Source organism: Alligator mississippiensis, chromosome 10 (assembly GCF_030867095.1).
Source record: "Alligator mississippiensis isolate rAllMis1 chromosome 10, rAllMis1, whole genome shotgun sequence".
NCBI lineage: Eukaryota > Metazoa > Chordata > Crocodylia > Alligatoridae > Alligator > Alligator mississippiensis.
The window spans coordinates 18,953,439-18,959,695 of NC_081833.1; positions in this window are offsets into that span (position 1 = coordinate 18,953,439).

The window sequence follows — 6,257 nt, forward strand, 5'->3', positions numbered from 1 at the left end:
ACCGGACTGTCGTCTGTGATGGCCACCCTACCCCCACATCGCCTGGGGGCCCAGGGTTGGGTGGCGGACGCTGGCGGACCCACGGCTGTTAGGGTCACGTAGCATGAGCGCGCGGCAATGGGGCCTGGAGCCTGGGCACGAGAAACCAGCCGTGGTAAAAGCTGGTAGCTTGCGCCCTCCCGGGCAGCGAGAGGCCCAGTCGCTGCCCTCTGCTTTGTCGTGGCCCAGAACGTCGCCGCACCCACATGCCTCGGTGGGTTCGAAACCGCCAGACCAGGAAGCCCACCCTGAATTTGGGGGCTGTGTAGTGATTTTTCTGGAGTCCGACTCACGTTTCCTTCAACTTGTGGGGTTGGCGCCCTGGCCGCAAAGAAACACGGCACTGAAATGTCAAACGGCTCTTCGCATTAAGAACTGGACTGAAGACAAATAACCTTTCGTTACTAATTGGACCCTGTTCAGGGTTCGTTCCAGCTTGAATACCGCATCTTTCTTTCCCTTGTACCCTGTTGCTGCTGATTGTGCTCCTATGTTTGGCAAGTTTCCCAACGTATTTTGCTCTTTCTATGGCAACTGGTGTAAAGCCTAAATATTGTAAGTTGGAAAATAGGGGCTGTAATTTTATAGCACTTTAACATGGGCCTAACAAAGAAAAACTTAACAAAACAGGAACTTATTTTTAAAACCTTAAATTATCCAAGAAACAGCTGCACACAACAGCCACGCTGATAGCAGGGGTCACAATTTTTCTGGCAAAATTAGGTAAAATTATGCTAGTTACTTACAGTATAACTGTTAACTCATAAATAGTCCAGCAGGAATCCAAATCTTATTACTGAAACTTTCATAACTGTCTAATTCATGTAAGGTGGAAATTGCATCAAATCCAGAACCTCATTTCAACTAGAGTATCCATACCAGCCTTGGTATAAAAGGCTCCCAAAGACCCCCCCCCTAATTTTACATGTACAGGTATCACCGTGTCAACCACTAAAATACAGTCATCTCGCAGGAGGAAAATGACATCTGTAACAGCCTACAGTAATATGTACTAACTACATTGATTAGGCCCAGGTGTGAAGAATACCAATTACAGCTTCATATCATTACAGCTTCATATCTATGCCATAGCTCTCTTGGAAAAGATGCCTAATAATTTTGCCTTGGGTTCAACTCCTATTAAGAGTTCACAACTCTAGTTGATTAGATTGTGAAATTCATAAAATTGCCTTTCACCAATTGAAACATGGGCTTCAGTCATGTCTCAGTGTAATTATGGCTGAAATAGGAAACTTGAGAAAGCATTTTCACTTTATAATATTTTAGTTAAAAGCATTGTTGCTGTATTAGTGCTTCTAAAATACTTGATAAAAAGCATTATACACACAACTCTATTACAAGCATTATGAAATTAAACCTCATCACTGAAGTAGGCAAGTATTATAATCTCGGTTTTACCAAAGGGAAAACTTGAGGTAGAGAGAGTGGATATGTCTAAGGCTACAGTGATTAAGTGGCAGAATCAGGGACAGTTAAAAAACAACAGTGAAGAAGTTAGTGTTAATTTCTTACTAATTCATCTTTCACTTTCTAATAAACCAGATCATAGCAAAGGGATGTGATAAGCTAGTTCAAGATTCTATTCCAGTTTTGTCTGGACTCTCTTTAGTTAGTAAAGCAACTAAAATGTCAAGAGTAAGCAATATTTTATTAGAAAACATATGTTGGTCTAGTTGTAATATCTTTGCTCTGGATAGGTAGCGTGGGAACCAATCTGGAATTTTGTGCTGTATGGAACTGAACTACTTCCTACCTTGCTTTCTTGAGTGAGAATGAAAGAACATCATCTCTTAGACAGAGAAGGATCCAAAAATTCTAGTCCAGAAGGGACTACTGCAAACCTGCATTTTTTACTTCCTGCATACACACAGGCTGCTGGACTTCTGTGAAGTAATTCCTGTTTCTAGTTAAACAGCTGTAGCTGAATTAGATCCTGGTTTAAACTAGACCCAGTCATGACTTGCTGACAATCACATAACCGGTGAGCTGGGAGTGACAACAGGACAGGAGAGGATGGAATTCTTTATTTTGTTTTGGTAGTGAACATTCAAAATCCTTTGATTGAAAATAAAGATGATGAAAACGGATAAACCAATTTTGAAAGTTGGATTTTTTGGTGATGGGTTGTTTTGGAAAAGGGAAATGGCAGGAGAAGCAGTTCTGGAACAAAAGCGGAGGCAGAAATAAGCATTTTTCTCTTCCAAATGTGAAACCCTGAAAAAGTTCAGTAAACAAGTTCACTAAAATTTGTGCAAATCCAGCAAAAATCCAAACAGCAGGCTGCAAACTGTGTTAAACAGCTATGGCTTCAGCCAAAGTACTGTATAATGTTATGTTGCATACTTGAACATAATAGGGAATCTTAACATTGGACCTTTGCACCCTGATGGTTATGGCAATACTTTCAGTACAAATACCAGTGGGCTGTGGGCTTGGTACCTCTCTGATTTAAAAGACAGTTTAGAAATGTCAAGTACCTTTTTGTTATAGCAATGCAAATAGAATGAGGAAATCTGAAAAGATTGTTTTCATAGAAGCAGTTTAGCTTGTGTAATATCAAGGGTCCCAACTACTGTATGCACCATGCTTTTCTCACAATCTTTAAAAATGCTTTTACTAAGTCATCTCTTCACTTCTTGAACCTTGTCATTGGCTTCCTCTTCCTGCATTAGGTTTGACCTCCTTATCCTCACCTTCAAGATATGATCTGGTTCTTACCCACATCTGTGCTTTTTTCACTCGCTTCACTGCTGCCTTCATACTTTTCATCCAACTCTGGGCTTGAAGCATTCTGTCATACCATTTCCTGCATCTGAACCAGATTGTCTTCCTTTTTTCAACAGCAATACCCAGTTCTGCCCCCTTCAAATCTCTCTTCAGTGACTCCCTTCTTTCCCATCTCAAACTATTACTTTTATATCATCCCTGTTCTAAATCCACTGCCTCCATTTTGAGGAAAGCACATTGTAGCACACCCTGGGTTTGGGCTCTCTTAACTGTAACATTTTCTAAGGGTTTAAAAGGTGCTTTGTGCTAAATGGAGCTGTGTGTCAGGATTGTAAATGCATAGGAACAATCACCTCTCTAATTCTGTATTTTCACTCTGCAGTTAGGGGTAAGTGAAGCCCTGTCCTTAGCATTTAGAGCTTGAAGCCTGACTTTATGTTCTTGCTGTCATTACAGTTATTGCAGCAGAAGTGGATTTCCTGACATTTTGAGATGTCCTTAGTAAATAAGTAGAAAAGAATATATGGGTTCAATGATGAGACTTCTGCATATTGAACATCATTACTGTTCTGGGGACAACATTACAGGAAATTAGATAAACAATTGAATAAACTCAATTATTGACCTTCCCAATATATCAGTAAGATGAACTTTTCAGTGTTTAATTACTTGATCTGACCAGAATAAAATACTTATACTTTATTGGTCTGAACATTTAAGCTCTTCCACAGGTTTGTTTTCCGATTTCTAGAAACGTTTGTACTATGCCATTGTCACCCAGAACTCCCTGAAAAGTAAAAACACAAGGCTGACATATTCAGGAAATCATAGGAATTAAAATAACTGAAAACTGGGTTAAAACAAATAGAACCTTTACTAGGGCATGCTTTTCTTTCAGAAAGTGCAAGTCTTATTTGAGCTTGTAAAGGCAAGGCCCTCAAAAAATGTCTCTCCTTAGAGATCATACCATCAGTGATTACTGAACACATCAACCTGTACCATTTCCTGCAATTTATTTCTGGAAAGGATGCTTTTTTTCCCCAGTAAACAAGAACTACAAAGGGCTTACCATTGCATGTAATATGTGTTTCCAGCTTAAAGCTAAGACATTTTATTATGAAACACATGCATTTGAAAAGATCCACTTATAACTGATGTGAGCCATTCCTAACCAGCTTGGTTGAAAGTACATTAAAGTTCTGTGTTACTTACTAAAGCAAATGTGCAGATAGATGAGTCACACACCATGACTTTAGAACATACTGTTCATATCTTAAAAAGGAATTGTTTGGGGCCATAGTCGTGTATGTTTTTGCCTAAAGAAAATGTATAACCATTTTCTTTAGAACAGACATTTTCAGAGTAACCTAGCAGTATTGTGTCATACCATCAATTAAAACTGTGGCTGAATGCAACACTTGTTAATGCATTTGCAGTGCTTCTAGGGAAACATTTGAGCTCTAAATTTTATTTCCCCGAGAAAGCAAAGGCCTGGGGTAGGAACTTTATCTTGGATGCTCTGAGACATGCCATCAGTCCTCAGCATTAAATAATACCATCACAGTATCCAATGTTTATTTAAACAAAAAAATCTCAGGCACTGGCTAACATCTAAATGTCAAAACTCCAACACAAGGAAGGTAATGCAGGAACAGGAAGAAATTAAAAAGCAAAACGTTTTTACCATCTGTTTCTCTGGCTTGCTTAAGAAGAACAGTATACCAATTGCCCTACCTTGAACTCCCTTATGTAATCCAAGAATTGGCCTGAAGGCCCAGTTATTTGCAATACTGTGCAATACCCTCTAGTGGCATGTATAGGAAAAGAAAACACTATGCCTCCATGAGCAGAACAAAGAATCATTCCACTGGTTAACCCCTCTGCCTTGAAAGAAACTAGAGACAGCATCACCTAAAAAGCATGTAAAAAGAATACTATTAATCTTTGCTAGTAATGGTCTTCCAACCAGTTAAAATAGATAAAACGCTGGTGGCACAGTAAGCATTACAACTAAGATCCATATTTAATTTAGTCCCTGTTTTTATTAAAAACATTTTCTTATGCAAAATATAGTCATAATTCCTCAAAATACCAGTACAAGAAAGTGTATTTTAAGACTGTTCTAGAAAGTCCTTCACTTGAGTGGTTAATTTGTGTGATTTTTCCTGAGTTTCTTTCTACAGCTTATACAATTTGGTTAGCTGGACATTAGGCCTGTGCAAAGTGGCAAGTATTTGATTTGGATTTGGCTGATTTGGAGGGACAGTGATTCGAGTCGCTGTCCCGATTCAATTCGGGAGAATTGGATTTGAAGATTTGGTGCCAATTCAAAGGTTCGGCCATAGGCTAAACAGGCAGCAGTCCTCACCATGTTGAACACAGCTGCCTCCAGCTGGTAAGTCTGTTGTGGTGGGCGGAGGGGGAAGGGAAGGAGCATGGGGGGGGAGCAGATCAACACCCCAACAGTAAGGGAGGGATTGGGGCTGGAACAAGCAGCTCAGCCAGGGCAGGGGAGTGCAGGACTCAAGAAGCGGGGCTCCTGCCACTATGTGCTGCTGTGTAACACTGGTCTGGAAGCTGTTCTTCTGGTGGCTCCTCCAGCAGCTCTCACCACCGGTACGGGAGGGCATGGGAGTGGGTGTGTGCTCCCTGATCTGCATGGGGCAGGCTGGGCTGGCCTGTGCTCCGGATGGGCGGTAGAAGGCACTGGGAGTGCGGGCTAGGTCTTTTGCCTTACTGCTTGCTTTCACCACCCTGCACTGGATAGTAAATTCCAGCAGGCGATGATCACTGTCGCCCAGGTGGTCGAGTACCCACATACCCCTCACCAGGTTGTCACTTGTGGCAAGGACCAAGTCCAGCAAGGCATTTCCCTTGGTGGAACTATGCACCTCCTGGTTTAGGTGGAGGTCCTGTAACTCAGCTAGGAACCTATGGGAGTGGTCAGACCTGGCTGACTGCTCCTCCCAGCAGGTGTCTGGGTAGTTTAGGTCACCCATGATGACCACGTCCCTCGACTTTACAGCCTTCATGAGCTGACCTGAGAATTCCAGGTGCACCTCATCCCCCTGGTGAGGCGGTCTGTAGTAGACGCCCACTATCAAGTCCCTTTCCCCACGACCCCCTTGCATTCTTACCCAGAGTGCCTCGGTTTGCCCCTCCTCTGACCCCATCCTGATCATCGAGCATGTGTACTGCTCTTTGATGTAGAGTGCTACACACCTCCCCTCTACTTTTTTCCCTGCTCTGTCTCGCCTGTACAGCCTGTAACCCTCGATATCCACTACCCAGTTGTGGGTAGAATCCCACCAGGTTTCCATGAGCCCCACTAGGTCTGGGTTTTTGCTAGCTAGCAGGAGGGCGAGTTCCTCCTGCTTATTCCCCATGCTTCAAGCATTTGTGTAGAGGCATTTGAGGCCTGTAGATGCACATGCTGCCCCTATTCCTAAGCCTGCCTTGGCCCCTGTCAC